This window comes from Phacochoerus africanus, chromosome 5, assembly GCF_016906955.1.
Source record: "Phacochoerus africanus isolate WHEZ1 chromosome 5, ROS_Pafr_v1, whole genome shotgun sequence".
Classification (NCBI taxonomy): domain Eukaryota; kingdom Metazoa; phylum Chordata; class Mammalia; order Artiodactyla; family Suidae; genus Phacochoerus; species Phacochoerus africanus.
In genome coordinates this window covers 57795117-57821114 of record NC_062548.1, presented here as the reverse complement: position 1 = coordinate 57821114, position 25998 = coordinate 57795117, and the positions used below count along the sequence as shown (strand labels likewise).

The window sequence follows — 25998 nt, the reverse complement described above, 5'->3', positions numbered from 1 at the left end:
GGGTTGAGGATCCCGTGTTGCTGTGAGCTGTGGTGTAGGTCTCAGACTCGACTCCTATCTGTGCGGCCCTAAAAAGACAAAAAAAGAAAAAAAGAACAAATAGATGCAAAAATGAAGCAGTGCAAAAGAACCCCATGTGCACTTTTGCCTGTTTGAAAATTACTTTTAGAATTATCGAAAAAACTGAACATGTTTCATTCAAAACATTATTTGAAAGATAAGTAAGGGAGAGGGTAGGAAAATATGCCTGCATACTTATTGTCTAATCATTTAAATTACAAATATGGGGAGTATAGACTTTCAGTTATAAGATGGATAAGGTCTAGAAAGTTCATGTACCGCATTGGTGATTACAATGCATAATAATGTACCATATACTTAATTTGCCAGAATAGATCTGAAATATTCTTACCCCCTTTCACACACACACACACACAAAGGTAACTGTGTGAACTGATGGATATGTTAATTGGCTTGATGACGGAATGGTTTCCTGATTTCATTTCATGAAATGATTGTGGAATCATTTCACATTGTGTATGTCTATCAAAACACTATGGTGCACAACCTAAACATGTATGACTTTTGTCAACCACACCTCAGTAAAGCTGGAAAAAATACACAGACACAGCACTGCCCTCTTACCTCACCCTTACCATTCTCTGCCTTATCCAGTGTGCTGCTATCATCTCCTTTGAACATGCCATGGTCTAGTCTCAGTTCCTTTTTATCTGCTGTTTACTCTGTCTTCAGACTCTTCTTAAGATAGCTGTATGGCCCTGGCCTGACTCCTGCTCTGCTAAAAAGGTACCAGGAAGAACTTCCCTGATTACCTTAAAAACAAACAAACAAAAAACCCCTGGTCCTCACCTCCTCACTTTGCACTCTTAATCCTCCTTCCTGCTTCATTTTACTTTTTAAATGTTAGTATTATTTTTAAATAAAATAAATTATTTCAAAATTTAGATGTACAGAAAAAATCCAGAGACAGCAGAGACAGCTTCCGTATGTCTGTTACACAACTTTCCTTAAGGTTAACCTCTTATATAACTATGCTACATTGAACAAAACTAAATAATTAACATCGCTATAATACCATACACTATACCAGACAGTTCTTTTTTTTTTTTAAGATATACTCCACTGTTTTTATTTTTTAATTTTTTAAAATTTATTTATTATTTATTATTTATTTTTTGGTCTTTTGCCATTTGTTGGGCCACTCCTGCGGCATATGGAGGTTCCCAGGCTAGGGGTCCAATTGGAGCTGTAGCCACCGGCCTACGCCAGAGCCACAGCAACGCGGTATCTGAGCCGCATCTGCGACCTACACCACAGCTGATGGCAACGCTGGATCGTTAACCCACTGAGCAAGGCCAGGGATCAAACCCGCAACCTCATGGTTCCTAGTTGGATTCGTTAACCACTGTGCCATGACGGGAACTCCAGACAGTTCTTAATTTTACCTCTTTTCCACTCATTTGTCTTTTCTAGCCCAGAATCCAGTACAGGGAGCTATAGTGCATTTAGTCATCAAGACCCTTTCCTTTTCCCAAATCTGTGACGGATCCTCAGACTAGCCTTGTTTTTCATGACCTTGACCCTTGTGAAAAATACCAAGCAGGTATTTTGTACAGTGCCTCTAGTTTGGGTTTGTCTGACTAGACTGGGGTTCGTGGGAGCCTCATCCCTGCAATGTCCCCCAAGAGTTCTAGCAGCCACTTGATGGGGCAAGAGAAATGGGTCTTTTTGAGAGTGTCCTACACAGCTGGGGAAAAGAGGCACTCACTTACACACCCTCACTTTACCCCTTGGAAGAAATCACAGGCTGAGAAGATATGGCCTGACACGAAGCTGTGCCACCTGGAGGACAGAGGACATGTGTTAAGTCAAATTACTCCTCTTCCCCTCATCAGTGTCAAACTTGTTTGTGTGTGTGTATATATATATATTTTACTTTACATGTATTTTGCATGTTACATGTTTCTACATATACACATATATGTATATATGTGTGCATGTATATATATACATGTATACTTTAATACACACACACACACACACACACACACACATATTTTGCTCCACTGCTGTGCCAGCACTTCCCTGGAAACCTAGCCTTCCTCAAAGTCTCTCTTACCCATGAGTGATTGTCAGAATTAGTGTTCTTTAGGGACTTCTGGACCCCAGCTCAGCAGAGCTGGAGCAGGTTCATGGGCTACTACACTGTCCACAGGCAGGACCAATTCCCTCCACATGGATGGGCAAGACTCCTCCAAGGACCCTTGGTACCTGGTGTTGAAATCTCTCATCTCCCAGTCACCTGTGTCTGTGGATGAATGCTGAGTAGTTGTTGGGGGATGTGGGTAGCAGGATTTGCATTTTGAAATCCTTTTTGTTAGGCGCATACACATTTAAAATCGTTGTGTCTTTTTGGAGAATTGTTATCTTTATCATTATGAGAATCCTCATCAAAATAGGTGAGGCAGAAGCTGATCAATCTGAAAGGAGAAATATACAAATTCACAGTTATTGTAGGAAATAAGGACTCGTCACTCAATAAATGATAGAATAGGTAGGCAGAAAATCATGTGAATCATCATGACTTCAAAAAGTCAGGTGAACACTTACGATTTCAAAAACCAACTAGAGATTACAAATTAAAGTACCACTATGTTGTGACTGTTGACTATTTTTTATTACCATCTGAAAGGCAGTGCAGTTTAGCCAGATCTAGAGCTATGGGGCATATATAAGGGTTTCATTAGCATGTAACATCAGAATGAACAAAGGGCTAATATGGGAACAGTGCTATAGTACATTTGGGTTAAGTTAATTGTACATTTTTGAATTCTTAACGAATCTGACTAGGAACCCTGAGATTGCAGGTTTGATCCCTGACCTTGCTCAGTGGGTTAAGGGTCCAGCGTTGTTGTGAGCTGTGGTGTAGGCTGCAGACGTGGCTCAGATCCCAAGTTGCTGTGGCTCTGGTGCAGGCCGGCAGTTACAGCTCCAATTAGACCCCTATCCTGGGAACCTCCATATGCCCCAGGAGCAGCCCTAGAAATGGCAAAAATAAATAAATAAATAAAATAAAATAAAAGGGATCAAGGCATACAAAAAAACAGCAATGTATAGCTGATTCAAAGAAGCAAAGGAGGCGTTCCCACTGTGGCTCAGTGGAAACAAACCCAACTAGTGTCCATGAGGATGTGGGTTCGATCTCTGGCCTCACTAATTAGCTTGAGAATCTGGTGTTGCTATGAGCTGTGGTGTGGGTTACAGACGTGGCTTGTATCTGGTACTGCTGTGGCTGTGGCATAGGCCTGTAGTTATACCCCAATTTGACTCCTAGCCCAGGAATGTCAATATGCTGCACCTGAAGCCCTTAAAAAGAAGCAACAAACTAAATCAACAGAATATGTACCTGAGGAATCCCAGATGTCAAAATTACTAGACAAAGACTTAAAAAGAATTATTTTGAAGAGGCTCAAAGAGCTAAAGGAAGACATGGACAAAAATAGAAAAATAATATGTAGAAAATAATGTCAACAGAGGTTAAATTATTTTCAAAAAAACCGAAATTTTGAAGCGGGGATTAAGATGGTGCAATAGAAGGACTGGAGCTCAACTTCTCTCCCCAAAACAACAAAATTCACAACTAAAGGCTGCACACTCTTCACTCAAATGGACCAGAAACCTTCAAAAAGATATCCTACTCCAGAAGACAAAGAGAAGGCCACATCAAGAGGTAGGAGGGGCGATTTCGTGATATAAACAACCCCATACCTCCCAGGTGGGAAGCCCCACAGACTGGAAACTAACTGCTTCACAGAGACTCACCTACAGGACTGAGAGTTCAGAGCTCCACATCAAACTCTCACGTGTGGGGATCTGGCAATGGGAGAAAGAACCCCTGGAGCATCTGGCATTGAAGGCCAGTGGGGCTTGTGCGCAGCAGGAGCTCCATGGGACTGGGGGAAATGGAGACCCCATTCTTAAAAGGCACACACGGACTTTCACATGCACTGGGTCCCAGGGCAGAGCAAGTTCTCCATAGGAATCTGGGTCAAACCTGACTGCAGTTCTTGGAGGTCATCCTGGGAAACAGGGGTGAACGTGGCTTGTTGTGAGAGAAGGACATTGAAGGCAAAGCTCTCAGGAATATTCAGCAGTTGCCTTTCTCTGCAGGTGGCCATTTTGGGAAAATTTGGCTCCACCCTTCAGTCAGCACTGAGAAGCCCCAGGGCAAAAAACAATCCAGGTGGGATCACAGCCCCACCCCTCAGTACACAGGCTACTAAAGACTCCTCAGGCACACAGATGCCTCTAATCCCATCCAGAGACTAGGCCCCACCCACCAGAGGGATTAGAATCAGCTCCACCTACCAGTGGGCAGGCATGAGCCCCTCCCATCAGGAAGCCTACAGCAAGCCCCCATACCAACATCAGCCACAAGGGGGGCAGTCACCAGAAGTAAAAGAGGCTACAACTCAATTATATGTAAAAGGGTCACCACACCAAAAACCTATAAAAATGAAAAGACAGAGAACTATAACTCAGACGAGGGAGAAAGGAAAAATCCCAGAAAATCAGCTAAGCAATGAGGAGAGTCTCTTTCTGGGACAACATTAAATGCACCAACATCCGTATCATAGGGGTGCCCAAAGGAGAAGAGAGAGAGAAGGGGACAGAAAAAATAGTCCAAGAGATAATAGACCAAAACTTCCCTCACATGGGAAAGGAACCACTCAGTCAAATCCAGGAAGCACAACGAGTACCATATAAAATAAACCCAAGGAGGACTACACCAAGACACATATTCATCAAATGACCAAAATTAAAGACAAAGAGAACATCTTGAAAGTAGCTAGGGAAAAGAAGTAACATACAAGGGAATCCCAGTAAGGTTATCAGCAGATTTTTCACCTGAAACTTGGCAGGCCAGAAGGAGTGGCATGATATACTTTACATGATGAAAGGAAAAAACCTCCAACCAAGATTACTCTACCCAGCAAGGACCTCATTCAGATTTGAAGGAGAAATCAAAACCTTCACAGATAAGCAACAGCTGAGAGAATTCAGCAACACTAAACCAGCCTTACAACAAATACTAAAGGAGCTTCTCTAGGCAGAAAAGAAAAGGCCACACCAGGAAACAAACATGCCACAAATGACAAGGCTCTCCAGCAAAGGTGTATATATATACACACACATATACAGTAAAAGATACGAAGTCATCCATGTACAATTATACCACCAAAATCAGAAATCATGAGAAGAGGTGGGTACAAATGCAGGACACTGGTGATGCACTTGCAATTAAGAGACCAACAGCTTAAAACAAGCTCATGTTCATACAGATTCTTATATCAAAACTTCAAAATAACTGCAAACCAAAAATCTACAATGGATACACAAACAAAGAAAAATCAACTCAAATACAACACAAAAGAGAGTCATCAAACCAGAAGAGAACAAGAGAAGAAGGAAAGAAAAAAGAGCAACAACAACAAATCCAAAGCAATTAATCAAATGGCAAGAAGAACATACATATCAATAATTACCTTAAATGTTCATGGACTAATGCCCCAACCAAAAGGCATAGACTGGCTAAAGGGATACAAAAACAAGACCCATATATATGCTGTCTTCAAGAGACCCACTTCACTTCTAGCGACACAGACAAGCTGAAAGTCAGAGGATGGAAGAAAATGTTTCATGCAAACAGGGATCAAAAGAAAGCTGGAGTAGCAATACTCATATCAGACAAAATAGACTTTTAAATGAAGACCATTTGAAGGGACAAAGAAGGTCATTACATAATGATCAAAGCACCAATCCAAGAAGAACATATAACAATTTTAAATATCTACGCGCCCAACATAGGTTCACTACAATATACAAGGCAACTGCTAACAACCCTAAAAGGACAAATCGACAATAACACAATCATAGTGGGGGACGTTAACACCCCACTTACAGCAATGGACAGATCAACCACACAGAAAATCAAGAAGGAAACACAGGCCCTGAAGGATGCACTGAACCACATGGACTTCACAGATATTTATAGGACATTCCATCCAAAAGCAACAGAATGCACATTCTTCTCAAGTGAACATGGAACATTCTCTAAGATGGATCACATCCTGGGCTACAAATCCAACCTCGGTAACTTTAAGAAAACTGAAATCATATCAAGCATCTTGTCTGACCACAACGCCATATGCCTGGAAATCAACAAGAAAACATCTGCAAAAAACACAAACACGTGGAGACTCAACAACATGCTACTAAGCAACCAATGGATCACCGAAGAAATCAAAGAGGAAATTTAAAAATACCTACAAGCTAATGACAACAAAGATACGACACTCCAAAACCTATGGGATGCAGCAAAAGCTGTTCTAAGAGGAAAGTTTAGAGCAATACAAGCTCACCTCAGGAAACAAGAAAAAGCTCAACTCAACAAGCTAACTGTACATGGAAAGCAGCTCGAGAGAGAAGAACAGACAAGACCTAAAGTGAGTTGAAGGAAAGAAATCATAAAGATCAGAGCAGAAATCAATGAACTAGAAACAAAGAAAACCATAGAAAAGATCAAGGAAATGAAAAGCTGGTTCTTTGAAAAGATCAACAAAATTGATAAACCCTAAGCCAGACTTATCAAGAAAAAAAGAGAGAGGACTCAAATCAATACAATTAGAAATGAAAAAGGAGAAGTAACAACGGACATCACAGAAATACAAAGGATCATAAGAGACTACTACATGCAACTATATGCCAATAAAATGGAAAACCTAGAAGAAATGGACAAATTCTTAGAAAAGTACAATCTTCCAAGACTCAACCAAGAGGAAACAGAAAAGATGAATGGACGCATCGCAAGAACTGAAATGGAAACTGGGATTAAAAAACTTCCAACAAACCAAGGGCCAGCACCAGATGGCTTCAGAGGCGAGTTCTACCAAACATTTAGAGAAGAGCTAACACCTATCCTTCAGAAACTATTTCAAAAAATTGCAGAGGAAGGGATACTCCCAAACTCATTCTATGTGGCCACCATCACCCTGATACCAAAACCAGACAAAAATACCACAGAAAAAGAAAACTACAGACCAATTTCACTGATGAACATTGATGCAAAAATCCTCAACAAAATCCTAGCAAACTGCATCCAACAATACATTAACAGGATTGTACATCAGGATCAAGTGGGATTTATCCCAGGGATGCAAGGGTTCTTCAATATCCACAGATCCATCAGTGGGATAGACCACATTAACAAACTGAAGAACAAAAACCATATGATCCTCTCAATGGACACGGAAAAAGCCTTTGACAAAATCCAACAGCCACTTCTGATTAAAAACCCTTCAGAAAGTGGCAGGCAGAGCGGGAACCTACTTCCACAGAATAAAGGCCATATAGGACAAACCCACAGCAAACATCATTCTCAATGGTGAAAAGCTGAAGGAATTCCCACTGAGATCAGGAACAAGACAAGGGTGTCCGCTCTTGCCGCTACTCTTCAAAATAGTTTTGGAAGTCCTAGCCAAGGCAATCAGAGAAGTAAAAGAAATAAAAGGAATGCAAATTGGAAAGGAAGAAGTAAAACTATCCCTATTTGCAGATGACATGATATTATACCTAGAGAATCCTAAAGACTCTACCAGAAAACTGTTAGAGCTCATCCATGAATTTGGCGAAGTCACAGGATACAAAAATTCATATGCAGAAATCAACAGCATTTCGATACAGTTAACAATGAAAGACCAGAAAGAGAAACCAGGAAAGCAATCCCATTTACCATCACATCCAAAAGAATAAAATAAATACCTAGGAGTAAACCTACCTAAAGAGACAAAAGACCTGTACTCTGAAAACTATAAGACACTGATGAAAGAAATGAAAGATGACACAAATAGATGGAAAGACATATCATGCTCTTGGATTAGAAGAGTCAATATTATCAAAATGACTATACTACCTAAGGCAATCTACAGATTCAATGCAATCCTTAGCAAATTACTACAGACACATTTCACAGAACTTGAACAAAATAGTATAAAGTTTGTTTGGAAGTACAAAAGACCCAGAATAGCCAAAGACACCCTGAAAAGGAAACATGGAGCTGGAAGAATCAGGCTCCTGGACTTCACACTATACTACAAAGCAACAATCATCAAAACTGTATTGTACTGGCACAAAGACAGAAATATAGATCAGTGGAACAGGATAGAAAGCCCAGATTAAACCCACGCACCTACAGCCAACTCATCTATGACAAAGGAGGCGAGAATACACAATGGAGAAAAGACAGCTTGTTCAATAAGAGGTGCTGGGAAAACTGGACAGCCACATGGAAAAGAATGAAATTAGAACCCTCCCTAACACCATACACAAACATAAACTCCAAATGGATTCAAGACCTAGATATAAGACCAGACACTATACAACTCTTAGAGGAAAACACAGGCCAAATACTCTCTGACATTAATGACAGCAACATCTTCTCAGATCCACCTCTTAGAGTATGGACAATAAAAACAAAAATAAACAAATGGGACCTAATCAAACTTCAAAGTTTCTGCACAGCAAAGGAAACCCCAAACAACACAAAAAGACAACCCAAAGAATGGGAGAAAATCTTTGCAAGTGAATCAACTGACAAGGGATTCATCTCCACAATTTATAAACACCTTCTGCAGCTCCATACCAAAAAAACAAACAACCCCATCCAAAAATGGGCAGAAGATCTAAACAGACAGTTCTCCAAAGAAGACATATGGATGGCTGAGAAACACATGAAAAGATGTTCAACATCACTCATAATCAGAGAAATGCAAACCAAAACCACAATGAGGTACCACCTTACACCAGCCAGAATGGCCACCATCCAAAAGTCTACAAACAGTAAGTGCTGGAGAGGGGGTGGAGGAAAAGGAACCCTAGTACACTGTTGGTGGGATTGTAAATTGGTGCAACCACTATGGAAAACAGGATGGAGATGCCTCAGAAAACTAAACAGAGAACTACCATTTGATCCAGCGATCCCACTCCTGGGCATCTATCCAGAGAAAATCATGCCTCGCAGACACATGTACTCCGATGTTCATTGCAGCACTATTTGCAATAGCCAAGACATGGAAACAACCTCAATGTCCATTAACAGAGGAGTGGATCCAGAAGATGTGGTACATACACACAATGGAATATTACTCAGCCATTAAAAGGAACGAAATACCAGCATTTTTTTAGCAAATGGATGGATCTAGAAACTATCATGCTAAGTGAAGTCAGCCATACAATGAGACACCAACATCAAATGCTTTCACTGACATATGGAATCTGAAAAAAGGACAGACGGAACTTCTTTGCAGAACAGATGCTGACTCACAGTCATTGAAAAACTTATGGTCTCCAGAGGAGACAGTTTGAGGGGTAGGGGGATATACTTGGGCTGTGAGGTGGAAATCCTGTGAAATTGGATTGTTATGATCATCATATACCTACAGATGTGATAAATTCATTTGAGTAATAAAGAAATAAATAAAACATTAAAAAAATTTAAAAGAAGTAATTTTGAAGCTGAAACGTCCAATAACTGAAATGAAAAGGATCTCAAAAGGGGTCAAAAGAAGATTTGTGCAAGCAGAACAATCAGTGCCCATAAAGAACAAATGAAATGATCAAGTCTAAGGAAGAGAAAAACGAAAGAATGAAGGAAATAAACAGAGCCTAAGAGACTTGTGAAATATCACCAAGTGGACCAACACAGGCATTGTGGGAATGTTAGCAGGAGAAGAGAGAGAAAGGAGCAAAATGAATAATTCCTGAAAACTTCCCAAATTTAAAGAACTGAAATGGCTATAAATGAATCTATAAATCCAAGAAGCTCAAAAACGCCAAGTAGAAGAATCTTAAAAATACTCACACTGAGATGCAACATCAACAAAATATTGAAAGGCAAAGATGGAGAGAATCTTAAAAGGAGCAAGAGAGAAGTGGCTGACTCATCCCATACAAGGGATTCCCAAAGAGATGACCTGTCAATTTCTCCTCAGAAACCCTGAAGGCCAGAAGTCGGTGGGTTGATACAACCAATACGCTTAAGGGGGAGCGGAGTGTCAATGGACAACTTTTGTTTTGACTTTTTGTCTTTTTGCCTTTTCTAGGGCCACTCCCATGGCATATGGAGGTTCCCAGGCTAGGGGTCTTAATCGGAGCTGTAGCCGCTGGCCTACACCAAGAGCCACAGCAACTTGGGATCTGAGTTGCATCTGCAACCTACACCACAGCCCCTCAATGGACAACTTCATATCCAATAAAACGATCCTTCAACAATGAGGGAGAAATGACATTCCAAGCTTTGAAAAAGCTGAGGGTGTTTATTAAGACTAGATCTTCCCTTCAGGAAATGGTAAAGGGAGTCCTTCAGGCTGAAATAAAAGGAAGATAGTAACCTGAAGCCACATAAAGAAATTTAGGGTAAAAGTAAGTGCATAGGCAATTGTGAAAGCTACTATTACTGTAATTTTGCCTGTAGCCTGGTTTTCTATATTCTAGAGATTTAAAATACAAATGCATTAGAGGAGTTCCCGTCGTGGCTCAGTAGTTAATGAATCTGACTAGGAACCATGAGGTTGCGGGTTTGATTCCTGGCCTCACTCAGTGGGTTAAGGATCCAGCCTTGCCGTGAGCTGTGGTGTAGGTCGCAGATGCAGCTCAGATCTGGCATTGCTGTGGCTGTGGCGTAGGCCAGCAGCTACATCTCAGATTCAACTCCTAGCCCGGGAACCTCCATATGCCATGGGTGCAGCCCTAGAAAATGACAAAAAACAAACAAACAGAGAACAACAATAAAAAAAAACAAATGCATTAGAAATTATTCATCTATTATTATTGGGCACATAATATACAATGATGTCATCTATGGTATGAAGAACAGAAAGGATGGAGCTGTATAGTAGAGTTTTGTATGCTACTGAAGTTAAATTGTTTATCAATTCAAATTCAATTTTTAGAGCTTTTGGATATTAAATGAAACTCCCATGGTAACCACCAAGAAAATATCTATGGACTATATGTATATATATATATAAAGAATTGAGAAGAGAAGCAAAACAATTCACTACCGAATCGCAACTAAAAATAAGGTAGTAATACAGAAAAAAGAAGCACAAAATAACTATAGGCATACAGAAAACATACTGCTTTTCTGAAAAATGACAGAAGTAAACCTCCCCTTATCAGTAATTACTTTAAGTAGAAGTGGATTAAACTCTTTAATAAAAAATACAGACTGGCAGAATAAATAAAAGTTCATGATCCAACTATGTACTGTCTATCAGAGACTCACAATAATTCTAAAGACAAATTTGAACATAAAAGGATAGAAAAAAATAGTTCACATAAATGGTGCTTCAAATAGGGCTGGAGTGGCCATACTAATATTAAACAAAATATATTTTTAAAATCTTATGGAGAGGAAGGAGCTCCTTAGTGGCCTAGTGGTTAAGAATCTGGCATTGCTGCAGCTGTGGCTCCACTCATTTTCAAGCATGTGGGTGGACCTAGAGAGTATTATGCTTAGTAAGACAAGTCAGAGAAAGCAAGATCCTCTATGTTGTCACTTATATGTGGAATCTAAAAAAAAAATGTATATAACAAAATAGAAACAGATACACAGATGCAGAAAATAAACGAGTGGTTACTGGTGGGGAGAGGAAAGAGAAGAAGGGCAAGAGAGGGGGAAGGGATTAAGAGATACGAACTATGATGTGTATAAAATAGAGAAACAACAGGGATATACCGTACAACTCAGGGACTATAGCCATTATTTTGTAATAATGGTTCTTTCAAAACATAAAATTGATAAACTACACTGACCAAATAAAAAAAGAGAAGACACAACTAACTAAAGTCAGAATAACAGTGAAAGTATTACTATAAAACTTACAGGGGTGAAAAGGAGTTATCAAAGGATACTATGAACAATGATAACCTAAAAAAGTAGATGACCATTAGAAAAATGGACAAACTTCTTGAAACACAAATGCTCTAAACCAACTCACAGAGAACTAGAAAACCTCAACAGAAGTATAACAAGTACAAAGATTGAATCACTAGTCCAAAACCTTCCAACAAAGAAAGTCCAGGAACAGGTGGCTTTACCAGAGAATTCTACTAAACATTTCAAGAAAAATTAATATGCATTCTTCTCAGAGTTCCCACTGTGGCTCAGCAGGCTGAGAACCCGACAAAGTGTCCATGAGGATGTAGGTTCGATCCCTGGCCTCACTCAGTTAAGGATCTAGCATTGCCACAAGCTGTGGTATATGTCGAAGATGTGGCTTCAATCCAACGTTGCTGTGGTTGTGGTGTAGGCTGTCAGGTACAGCTCCAATTAGACCCCAGTCTGAGAATTTCCAAACGTGCCGTTGTAACAAAAACAAACAAAATCAATCCTTCACAAACTCTTCCAAAACACTGAAGAGGAGAGAATACTTCCTCACTAATTTTATGAGTCCAACATTAATTTACATTAAAATGAGAAAAAGATACCACAAAAAAATAAAGTCAGACACATAGCCTTCATGAAGATAGATGCAAATATCCTCAACAAAATATCAGTAAATTGTATCCAAGAGCATTTTTAAATAGCTCTTTACTATGACCAAATAGTAATGCAAGAGTGGTTCAACATATGAATCAGTCAATGTAATATGTCACTTAATAGAACGAGGGGAAAAAAAACACATGATCATCTCAGTTGATGTAGAAAAGGCACTTGACAAAATCCAACACCCTTTCTTGATTAAAAAAAAAAAATCCCAGCAATCTAGGAATATAGGGAAAATTCCTCAACATCATAAACATATTTACAAAAACTTCACAGCTAAATTACCATCAATGATGGGAGACTGAAATCTGTCCCCCCAGAATAAAGAACAAAGGTAAGAATGCCCACTTCTTCTGCTGTTATTTAACATTCTACTGGAAGTTCTAACCAGAACTACTGGTCTGCATCCAAAATAGAGCCCAAACTATCTCTTTTGCAAATGAAATCATCTAATACAGAGAGTATCCCAAAGAATATACAAGAAAGCTATTAGAACTAATAAATCCAATCAAGTTGCAGAACACAGAGTTTGTCTGTTTGTTGTTATGGCCACATCCACTGCATATGGAAGTTTCTGGACCAGGGATTGAACACCAAATCCTTCAATCTACTGTGCTCTCTAGGGATCAAACCCATGCCTCCGCAGCAACCAGAAACACTGCAAATGGATTCTTAACACATTGCACCACAGCAGGAACTCCAAACTGGCACATGCACACTGTGGTATATGAAATGCCAGGCCAGCGGGGACCTGCTGTATAGCACAGGGAAATCTATCCAATATTCTGTGTTAAACCATATGGAAAAAGAATCTGAAAAAGATTGGATGTGTGTACATACATAACTGAATTACTTGGTTGTACAGCAGAAATGATCACAACAGGAAATCAACTATCATTCAGTAACACTTTTAAAAATGAACAAAAGAAGGTGCAAAGTATACACAAAAATCAGATGTGTTTCTATACACATCGGCTACATTTACGCTGTTATTCCAGGAACTATGAAAGGATGTTCAATTGTGTCTTGGGCCATTTTCTGTAAACACTGAAATAATTGTAATTAGTGTGGCTCTTTTCATCTATAAACAGTGGCTTACACCAATAATTTCTAAATGCTTTACCTTTTATTTCTAGGACAATCCATGTATTTTTCTTTCTCTTTCATTAGGTATTGAGTCTTAAAAATATGCAGCACACCAGACCCTTTCTCAGCATCTATTTCCAGAGAACCCCACTTGGACAATGTTGGATTACTGAATTGTATGACGTTTTCAAGCCACCCGGTATGACATTCTTCAACATCCCTAATCCTACTGGCTTCAAAATGTCTTGCCTTGCATTCCCTCCAATTTATGGCTGGTTGAGAGCTATCAAGCTACATCACAAAAAAGAATTTATTCAAGGGACCATATTAACAAAGAGTGAATGTCAAATCTACCGAAAAGCAAATATATGTGTCAATTTTTGTTTAAAAAAAAAGCAAGCTTTGGGCATAAATTTAAGGTAACATAGACCTTAATTATATCTGGTTTTATTGATTTAGAAAAAAGCAATACTATCAAAATATTCATGTGAGTTAGAACTTTATTGTATAAGGAGGAACTTTATTGTATAAGGAGGGTTTTTTATTCTACTCTAAGGGGTGCATGTACAACTTTGATGGAGCCCAATAGCTTCAAGCTTGTTTGGGTGTGATGGAACTCTTGGGATATTTATTTATTTATTTATTTGTTTTTTTGAGGCTAGGGGTCTAACCGGAGCTATAGCTGCCAGCCTACACCACAGCCACAGCCACGCCAGATCCGAGAAGTATCTGCAGCTACACCACAGCTCATGGCAACACTTTACCCACTGAGGCCAGGGATCGAACCCAAAACCTCATGGTTCCTAGTCGGATTCATTTCCACTGTGCCACAACAGGAACTCCAACCTCTTGGGGTATACAGACATGGCCCTTTGAGCCAATTAATGCCAGAGTCCTTGGTCTGGCTGATCCTGTCTTCAAGAAAGGAGAACCCACCTTTACTAAGAGAAGGAACATTTTTTTAAATTCCATTTTTGCTTGTCTATATTGTTTTTATCTATATCATTTTGATATAGTTGGTTTGCAGTGTTCTGTCAATTTTCTTTCTTTTTTGTTTTTTAGGGTCGCACTCGCGGCTTATGGAGGTTCCCAGGCTAGGGGTCAAATCGGAGCTGCAGCTGCCGGCCTACACCACAGCCACAGCAACGTGGGATCTGAGCTGCGTCTGCAACCTACACCACAGCTCACAGCAATGCCAGATCCTTAACCCAGAGTGAGGCCAGGGATTGAACCCACATCCTCATGGATGCTAGTCAGGTTCATTAACCACTGAGCTCCCCCGGGAACTCCACAGTGGTCTGTCAATTTTCTATTGAACAGCTAGCAATCCCACTCTGGGGCATGTATCCTGACAAAACATTCCTTGAAAAAGGTACATGCACCTGTATGTTCTCTATTGGTTTTAAAGGTATCATTTGTATAGATGTTTCGGCTGTTCCTCTGGGGATGGCATCTTACATAGCTTATTGTAGTCCTGTGGTGTGGGCACTGGAACACAGGAAGTGGAGGTAGCTTACCCTTCCCACTTGATAATTTGCTTTAAATAGTACAACTATATATGCTGAAAACCTTCTCAGATAAGGTAGTAATTTTTGCTTCAATCTGCAAATACAAGTTAGAAACTCAAGGCCAGAAGGATATTTGTATTGCATTTACTCACATTTTTACTCTGTTTTCATTTCTTTTTCAGAATATGAGTTTCCTTTTCCTATCATTTCACGACTGATTGAAGGACTGCCTTAGCCACTCTTAACTAGGTTTCTGCTCTTCTTTTGAGCTCAGGCTCCTGAATCAGTCACAATATGGCTCTGGGATGTACAGGGGGCACAGACTGTTGGAGATCCTAGAACTCACACAGAGGGGTCTGAACTTGACCCAAGAGACATACCCCAAGGCGTGAGAGCTCCTGAAACAGGACAGGGTTTTATGCAAGCTGTGTTTCATAGTGATCATCTTTATCTATGTAAATTCATATTGTGGATAATTGTTCCTCTGGGAGACCAAATGGAAAGATTGTAAGAATTTCAGTAAATATTGAAGCCCTAAGCCAAGATGGAGCTGGGGGAAAACACAGCAACATGTTGAGACAATCTAAAGGGAAGAAACCAAAATGTTATAGGCGTTTGATTTGGAAAAAGAAGCAGGAGGCACTTCTGGCCCCTAGTCTCATCTCTAGGAAAAGTTGTGTTAGACCCAATCCAGGCTAATTACTTGTTCTCTCCTAATTGTGAACAGTGTATGAAAAGAAGGGCACACAAAGTCCTTTTCAGAAACTGAAGGCATCGTATTATTAGTCAAATCCCCTTTGATTAAAAGAAGGACATGCTCTTTGTCCTCAATGGGGGATGAACACTGAACATGCACAAACTAGCAGAAAGGAGGTCTTTATTGCTTTGTTGTCCAATCAAGTCCTGAAAAAGACTGAGAGGGCGCTCAGGGTTTTGAACTAAGTGCTGGGAAAATGGCCTTGGCCTTTTCTTCCTGGAAATGTACCACTCGACCTTGACTGCCAGGTTGTATGACACAAGAAAGCACAGACACTGGAGATGCTCCCTTGGAGCATAAAGTCCATGACTGTGACCTTTCACTTGCATGTCCGGAAACTGTGCCTCTGTGAGTGCAGAGCCAGCTGCTGCTCGCAGCACTCAGTGCAGTCCATGCACCTTGCTGCAGGTCAGCCACTGTATGTGAAGGATGCTGTGTGAGGACCCTGGGGGAGGGGGGAGTCTCTGACATCACTTGAGGGACCCTATGCCACACCAAGGTCCACACAGTATCTTGTGAGCAGAAATGAGGAAAGAGGAGAGACTTCAATGGGCTGCAGAGGTCAGCACAAACATGCAAAGCAGAAGCATATTTGATTTTTTTCTAATCATCAAATTTCTTTGAAGTGTAAACGTAACATTAAAATTCTTAAAAGGTTCTGGTCATAATAAACAGTGCTATTTTTAAACTGAGATTTGCATTACCACATATTTGCAGTTATAGTGTTGTTTGAAAATTGTATCATAATGGTAGTTCCCCTCGTGGCGCAGTGGTTAATGAATCCGACTAGGAACCATGAGGTTGCAGGTTCGATCCCTGGCCTTGAGCTGTGGTGTAGGCTCGGATCCTGTTGCCGTGAGCTGTGGTGCAGGCTCAGATCCTGTGTTGCTGTGGCTCTGGTGTAGGCCAGCGGCTACAGCTCCAATTCGACCCCTAGCCTGGGAACCTCCATATGCCGCAGGAGCAGCCCAAGAAATGGCACAAAGACCAAAAAATAAAATAAAATAAAATAGTATCATAATATATTTAGATGGAACACAGGGCCTATAAGGAAATATACTGGGAGAACTTGTTATTAATGTCTTTGAAATAAAGTTTAAAAGTATATTATGTAGGAGGAATCTAGAAAGATAGCAGAGGAGGAAGCACCAGGAATTGGTCTCCCCACCTAGGAAACATGTACACTGGCAGAATCTGTCTAATGCAACTAACTAGGAACTCTGGAGTCTATTGAAGGATTGCAACATCTAGGGGAAGACTCCAACAATACATTGTGGTTAATTTGGGTCAATTCCAGCTCCTAGCACAGTAGCAAGTACCATTCTCCTATTCCCCTGCTCAGGGCAGACAGCAGTTTACATGCTTCCTGAGCAGTTTGAACACAGCTTGCAGGAACCATGAGGGGCAAAAAGGACCCTGTTTTCCAAATATTGGAACTCTCTCCTCTGATCGCTGATTGCTGCTTCTGATCACAGAGTGCAAAGAGACAGGCAGTGACCGTGGTTGTTGCCCTTCACCTCATGGTTGAAAGCCCCTCTCTCTCTGGCTGAAGAGACATCCGTGAGATTCAGAGGGATGGTGCCGTTTCCTCTTCTTTGTTTTACTCTTTCCCCCTTTGGGGAGACAGACATTGAAGACTAGGATAGTAAAAAACAATTACATATATGAGGAAAATACAAAAGTCACTACACAACCCCAAGATAAGGTATGGACTTAGAAAAGACTTGAAGAGACCTTATATTTACCCTCAAGCTGGTCCCCAGCACAGAGACAGATGAAAATGTTCAACACACACACACACAACTTTGGGGAAGGGGGAGGATCTGATTCCTAGAGTTACCACATTATTTGATTTAAATGTCCACTTTTCAACCAAAAAAAAAAAAATCACCACGCATGCAAACCAAACCAAACCAAACCAAACTATATATATATATGACTCATGCAATGGAAAATAATAAACCCCCTGACACTGTCCCTGGGAAAGAGGTAATGACGGATCTTCTAGACAAATACTTGAAAACAGTTATCTTAAAGATGTTCAAAGAACTAAAAGAAGATACAGAGAAAGTCAAGAAAATAATGTATGCATAAAATGTACATGTAAATAAGATGGAAAACCTAAAAAAGAAATCAGGAACTGAAAAGTACAATCATTAAAATTTAAAATTTACTGGAAGGATTCAAAGGTGATTTTGAGCAGGCAGATGAAAGCATCGGTGAATTCAAAGATAAGAGAATGGAAATTATCTGGTCTGAGGAAGAGACAGAAAAACAAGAGAGATTACAGAAAAAACAAAGAAAGCCTACAGGACCTACGAGATACCATAAAGCTGACCAATGTATTTCTCCTGGTGGGAGTCCCAGAAGAAGAAATAAAGGGACAAAGACTAGTTGAAGACAGAATAGCTAAAAACTTGCAAAATTTGATGAAAAGACATCATTGTAACCATCCAAGAAACAAGTAATTCCGTGTAGAATGAACTCAAAGAGATCACCACTGGAACACATCATGCTCAACCTGTCAAAAGACCAAGACAGAAAGAGTATTTTGAAAGCATCGAGAGAGAAGGGACTGAGCACATCCAAGGAGTCCTTAATAGATTATCAGCAGACTTCTCATCAGAAACTTCAGAGGCCAGAAAGCAGTGAGCTAATATCATCAAAGCATAAAAAAAGAAGAGAAAAGAAAAAGTGAAAACTGTCAACCAAGAATCCTTCTTTCAGGCAAAACTGTTCTTCAAAAATGAGGGAGAGATTAAGACATTCTGAAACAACCAAAAGCTCAGGGAACTCAATACTAAACTGCAAGAAATGCTACAGGGAGTCATGCCGTTTGACATGAAAGAATACTAGCCAGCAACCTAAAGCCATATGAGGAAATAAAGATCTTAGGAAAGGAAAATAAGTGAACAATTATAAAAGCTAGCATCCTTGTAACGATGGTGTGGAATGATGATGTGGAACTTCACTTTTTTGTTTTCGACAGGATTTGAGACTAGGATGCTTTAAACAAAGTATTAGTCCAAAAGACAGTATGATTGTAACTTTGGTTGGTAACCCCACATTCTCTTTTCTTCCTAATTGAAGACACTAATGCAGTAAACATCATACCATTTTATACGTTTAGCATATTATCTATAAAGATACAATTTTGTAACTTCAACAACTAAAAGGGGTGGAGACAGAGTCATTAAAGGAGCAAAACTTTTGTTTGTTCCTGAAATTAAACTGGAATAAATTCATCTTAGTATGTTATAACTTTAAAATGGTAAATGTAATTTCTGCAAAAATCACAAACAAAATATCTAAAGAATATATAGAAAAGGAAATGAGAAAAGAAAGTATTTCCTCACAAAAAAAAAAAAAATCCAATTAGGAGTCTCATCATGGTGCAGCAGAAACAAATCTGACCAGGAACCATGAGGTTGCGGGTTTGATCCCTGGCCTCGCTCAGCGGGTTAAGGATCTGGCATTGCTGTGGTGTAGGTCACAGACGCAGATCGGATCTCTAGTTGCTGTACTTATGGCATAGGTCAGTAGCTACAGCTCCAATTAGACCCCTAGCCTGGGAACCTCCATGTGCCATGGGTGAAGCCCTCAAAAGACAAAAAAAAAAAAAAGCAACTAAACACAAAAGAAAACAGTAATGCAGAAAAAGAGGGACAAAAAACTATAAGGCATATAAAAAACCAATAGCGAAATGACAGAAGTAAATCCCTCCTAAGAGTAATCACCTTACATTAAGTGTATTAAACTTTCTAATCAAAAGTCAGAATTGGCAGAAGGATTTTTTTTAAAGTATATGATCCAACTACACACTGTCTACCAGAAACTCACTTTAGATCTAAACACAAATAGGTTAAAAGCGAAAAGATGGGAAAAGCTCTTTCATGCAAATAGTAACCAAAAGAGAAGAGAAAGAGAGATGGCAATACTAAAGGAGTCTGAGTTTTCCAGGAGTCATTTGAATTCCAAAGATTTTTTCCCCTCTTTAATCATGTTCTTTTAAGGCATTGTGTACTCTGCAATTTTCATGGGACATTGTTAGCAATGGATGTGTCATTTCTTGCACATTATCTGCTCCGCATGCTCACGATAAGTCTCTTCTATCAAATGATTCAAGTATAAAGAGACTTTCAAGAAGAGTACGTTAAGCTTTGAAGTTAAACAATTCCGTCGTTCATGGGTTATAGCAGTGGGAGAAAACTTATGTACCCATATATTTCCTATTGACTGGGAGGGGGGGTCAGTCACTGTGGTACACTCACCATCAGCCAGAGTTAGAAAGTAATACCAGGTCTCTCCCTCCAGTAGAGGGAAGGGAAGGGATGGGCTGAGTGACCCTATCTAGAAAAAGGCCTTTCTGAAGAGCAGACTACAACATCAAGTCTGAGGGAGGGCCTTTTCTTTTTATTCAAAGCACTGTCTCTTAGCACATCACTCACTGAAGAGTCAAGCAAGGACAGAACCATGCTGCAGTTCCCTGAGAGTGCACAACAGGGGATCCTCACACTTTGGGAGAATATTGGCAAGACCCTGGAGTAAGAATCTAGAGATCATTAATATAACCCTTGTATGTTATTACTTTATTGGTGAAGAACTAAATACTAAAGTACTTCAAGAGGCCTACATGATGGAAAAAAAATGATGTTTGCTGTTCACACAGCTTAAACCATGACTTATGTTGTAGAAAGATTCATTACAACAATGGCTACAGTTTGGAAAAGATTTGTGTAATGCGACTGACTCAGACCACCTCAGAATTTGGTTATTCGGACTTGCTGGAGCCTGTTTTCTTAGCTCATTAAGAGGGTAGTTATTAGTTGACCCTTGTCTGCCCTCTAAAGTTCAGTCAAATAAATGTCCAATTTTGTAACTTAAGCCAATTTAATGGTATGATTTGATTGGGTTTAGCAGGATGAATATAGAGAATTTACTCTTGACTATTCTAAAAGTGCCTCATTTTGTTTCATTTGGTGAAATGATAGCTGCTTTGTAATTTTGCAACATTTACTTATACTTTAAAACAATTATTTCTTGAGTCCTCCAAAGAGTCTTACAAACCATCTCTAACTTGAAAGAAAAAAAATGTGTTTTAATGGGCAAGAAAACTAACTTTGATTTTTCACATAAGGTAAGAGAAAACAAAACAACTATCAGACGCACACTTGCCATGCTCATTCCCATGTGCCCAAGAGGAAAATGAAAAGAAACACCACGTCAAGACAATGGGTGCTACTATGGGAGCTATCATTCAAGATTTGGAATTTTACCTTCAGCAAAGTGAGGGCAAAATCCTCTCTCTCTCAGCAGCCTATAAATAATTCACATTTTTGTCAAAAGACTCTCCTTTAAGAAATGCCAAAAATTGATTCCAATGAGAAAAGGAAATACAATTCATGATGAAATGGAGGAGAAAATGCACATCGATGATTTATCTTGTCACGTTTTATGTCTAGATAGCGAGTGTATCAAGGAGGCACATGTTCAACAATGAATAAAGACAGGCTGATGAAAACACAGACAGCTAGTTGTGAAAGCACAAAGCTGTGCCTCTGAGAGTTGGAGCCCCATCTCAGATTGTCTTCCACTATTTACTCTCTTGAATGAAACATGCACATGGATTAGAGGCTATGCTTTATCTAGATGAACCCTCTTGAACATACATGAGTAAACAGAGTCCTACAATCATGAACTCACCCACATTTAGAGGACCTAACTTTATCACATGAATGGATGAAGATTCCCAAAGATTATTGGACCATCTTATGTTAAGCTAGTTGGAAAGCCATCAACTAAGTTCAGCAAGATATATAATGCCTCTCCCATATTTGACACGAAAAATATCAGGGGGAACAGAGTTAAATCAAGGGACTTAATATACATAACCAAGGTGCAGCCAGGTGTGCCACCTGAGCATTTTCCTAGGAAGTCTTCTTTTTTAAGAGACTATTTTCAGCATCTTACCAAAGCCTTGCCAACCTCTGCCAAAGGTCCCAGAGAGATGAGCTCCTCCTCCATTTCTTTATCAGGCAAAGTCAAGGATATCATGGTGTTTGTGCTCCTGTTTTACTGGGTGGAGGGAGGATGAGGGCCCCATTCAGATATCTCACACACCCTGTCCCAGATGTTGGAGGGAAAGAGGCTCAGAGCCAGAGGCAGCACTCGTCATGGTTCCTGCAAAGGCCACTGTCTTCAACCACAGTAACAGGAAGAAAAACAAAGGAAAGAGAGCAACCTGGAGTTTTGTCATCAGCCCTAGAATCCTAAGATCGGCAAACAGCTTTTTTTAAAAGGCAATTTTCTTTCTTTCTTTCTTCTTTTCAGGGCTGCACCTGAGGCATATGGAGATTCCCAGACTAGGAGTCTAATCGGATCTGTAGCTGCTGGCCACAGGCACAGGCACAGCCACAGCTACGTGGGATCCCAGATGAGTCTGTGACCTACACCATGGCTCACAGCAATGCTGGATCTTTAACCCACTGGGCCCTCGGGGATACTAGTCGGGTTCCTTAACCACTGAAGCATGATGGGAACTCCTAAAGCCAATTTCCTCATCTTCTATTTTCTTCAACCGAAAGATTCGATGAATTATCTATTGTTTTCATCTTCAACTTCCCAATATTCAACCTAAAAGACCATTTATGTCTAGACATGGAGAACAGACTTGGGTTGCCAAGGGGGAGGGGGAAGGAAGTGGGATGGATGGGGGGAGTTTGGGGTGAGTAGATGCAAACAACTGCGTTTGGAGGGGATCAACAACGAGGTCCTACCGGATAGCACAGGGGACTACATCCAACCTCTTGGGATAGAATATGATGGAAGATAATAGCAGAAAAAGAATATATATAAGGAGAGATGAGAGATAGATGATAGATAAACAACTAGGTCGCCACGCTGTACAACAGAAATTGACACAACACTGTCAGTCAACTATACTCGAAGAAAACATTAAAAATAAATAAACAAAATTCTGTGTCCTCACACTGTAAAGGTTTTCTCAGTGTTAAAGATGAAATTCTGGCCAAACTCCCAGGGGGAGAAACTAACTGACAGTGGCAATACCCTGAGATCCTGGGTTTTGCTCTATCATTGTCACTTCTCATAGAAGGTCCTGACTACTTCAGAAATGCTCAGACGGTACACTGCATTAGGGGGTAGAGTGTAAGGAAATACTTTTCCTGATGCTTTTAAGCTAGTCACAAACTGCTATCATACATCTACCCATGGAAATGTGTTTCCTTGGAAGACTGTATTTATGTCTGGGCCCCCCCAAAAACAGATGAGAAGATGACTCCCACCTCCCTAATGCCTGCTGGGGAGATTTTCTTCTCAGCTTGTCCTCAGGATTTGGCAAAGGAAAAGAAACATTGAGTATTAATATGCTGTCTGACGACTGCCCCTACTGAAGAAAACGGTTGTTCCAAACCAGGAACAGTTCTATTAAAGAAGGATGGTTACTTTAGTTTGAGCTAGAAGAGAATTAGTCTAAGAATTCCATGGTTATAGATTCTGATCAAAAGATACAGGGAAAATGTTAGTTTCAGATGATTACTAAGATTTTCTTTAGGTGCTCTACAAAGATAGCACATACACAGTAATCATGATTTAATTGTGGATTGGTACCATTGGACAATGTCTAACATCTCCACTTGAGAATTGCACAACTACCACAATCCACATCTAAACAAAGGGGTGAAGAGGTAACTCTTCCACCTGGATTCTTGGGATGTTGTGTATAAAAAGGAGATAGATGAATGGGAATGTTGGCATGGCTGTAACGCTGCAATACACAGGAAACGATGCCAGGGGGCCTCTTCCATCTGTCTGGAAGAGGAAAGCCCAAGAGATCACCCTTGTGCTGTGGGCTTCTTAGATGCTCATAGAAAGCTGCCAAAGGGAGTTCCTGTTGGGGCTCAGTGGAAATGAGTCTGACTACTATCCATGAGGACATGGGTTTGATCCCATTGGCTGTGGCTGGGGGGGCTGGAGGCCTCTTCCTGATTCAACCTCTAACCTGGGAACCTCCACATTCTGCAGGTGTGGCCCTAAAAGTAAAAAAGCTGCAAAGAATCAACTTGTCCAAAGTGTTCCACACACTTCCAAAGTGAAAGCGAAGAGAATGAATCTCTCCATATATTTAATGAGGATCTCAAAGGAGTCTCGGTTTTGCATTGCTACTCTATGATATATATCAAACATCATTTGTCATTAAAATACATGAAACTAGATTTGATATGAATAAAAGGGGAAAAGAGGTTTTGGGGGTCGGGAGGTTGGTTCTCTTTTGTTTTTGTTTTTGTTTTGGCCACACCAGCAACATGTGTAAATGCCTGGGCCAGGGATAAAACCGCTGCCACAGCAGTGACCTATGGCACTGCAGTGACAGTGCCAGCTCCTTAACCCACTGCACCATAAGAGCATTCCAAAGAAGTATTTCCTATTAAGGTAAATTTCTTTTATTACCAGAGTAATATAACATGCCTCCTTCAAAATGCAAATCTGGTATATGTTCATCATCAAAGGAAGAAGCAAAGAATGTTCAGTATTTAAATGTGAAGGAAGGCCTATGACAAGCACACTGTAAGCCACTGGCTAATGAGTGTCATTTTGCAGTATCTTTATATTTCCTCCAGGTAACTATTCCTTCTTTCTTTGAAATAAGGTAAAAAGGATCCTAAAAGGTAGAGTAAATCTCAAGAAATATCACTGGGAAAACTTGTAGAGTTGAACCTTACATGCTATAGAAATGGAAGCTTCTTCTCAAAGTCATGGTGCCTGGAATTCAGAATTAAATCCTGTAATTAAGTGAGGAACTGGGGTTCTACTACTGCTTCATGGTAATTGAATAGCTGCAGTACATGAGTTCAATCTTCCTAAATGGTGTGTTACTATCCAAATATGCATGTTATAACCAATTTTTAAATTCTGCAGTAACTCTACCCCTTGCTTGCTTCAAACCATGTTAAAAATACAATTCTTCTTTGAGAGAGAGGAATATGATTTTACAAGCCAGCAGCTCCTCCTCATTAAAAAAAAATTAAGAGGCTCCAGGACCTGGGGAGAGGACAGTAGCCCACAGGCAGAGCTCCAGCCCCACGCCATGGCGCCCAAGCCGCCCTCCCCAACCCTAAAACCCCGCTTTTGGTCTCAACTCAGTCATCTGCCACAGAGCTGACTGCAGCTTGGGGAGGCTGGAGTACAGCAGAGGCCACCGAGTGATCCCCAGAGCTCAGGCTCCCAGCTCCCGCGGCTCCCAGGCTCAGGCCACCAGCGCCCCCTGCCCCACCCAAACCCGGACCCCTCCTTTCCCGTCCCTGGTTCTCCACATCTGAACTCTGGGGGAGCTCCAGCCGACAAACGTTCTGCCAACTTGCAGTGAACTCCGGCCCTGGCCACCCACCGGGGGGCGGAGGAGAGGGAGGTAGGCAGGGAAGGGGAGGGAGCCGGCCTCCAGCGGGGTCGGGGGAGGGCTGTGGCCGGACACCTACCGGCTCTCAGAATCATCCTAGCTGCTGCCTCCAGGTGGGGTGGAGAACTGTGCTCCTCTGTGGGAACAGCCTCTGCTGTGCCCTCTGCTCCAATGTAGCCGCTCGCCTGCCCCTGGTCAGGGTGGAGTCATGCCGCCAAGGCCGGCGGGCGGGGGGGGGGGGGGCCTGCAGCACCTCCCCTTCCTACCCCTCCCGCGGCCCAAATTAAAAAACAGCAAAAAGCACCTGGAAGCCCGGTGCGGCTGGCGGAGGGCACAGCGTGAGGCTCGCGAACTCAGCAGGCAGCACGCAAGGCTGGGCCCAGGCTGGGCAGGGCTGGGAGGCGGAGCCTGGCTTAGGGGAACAAGGTCCTGCAGCTGGTTCTCGCTGGGCTCCAACGCAGCAGCCTCTGCTGCTGCCTCTACATTCCCTCTCAGGCGCCGTCACTGCCAGGGCTGCCACCACGGCCGCCTCCAACGGCCTCCACCGGCTCTGCCGCCGCCGCCGCCGCCACCGCCACCGCCTCCAACGGCTCTGCCGCCGCCA

General features: G+C 41.1%; 1 long non-coding RNA gene across 1 annotated transcript; it reads right to left on the bottom strand.

Moving 5' to 3' along the window:
* Positions 1–10: 10 nt before the first annotated feature.
* Positions 11–25666, bottom strand: LOC125127812 (uncharacterized). Its single transcript, XR_007135067.1, has 3 exons — positions 25474–25666; positions 2293–2501; positions 11–68 (listed from the first exon to the last, which is right to left on the bottom strand). It is a non-coding gene; the product is annotated as an uncharacterized LOC125127812 (long non-coding RNA).
* Between the last annotated feature and the right edge of the window lie 332 nt (positions 25667–25998).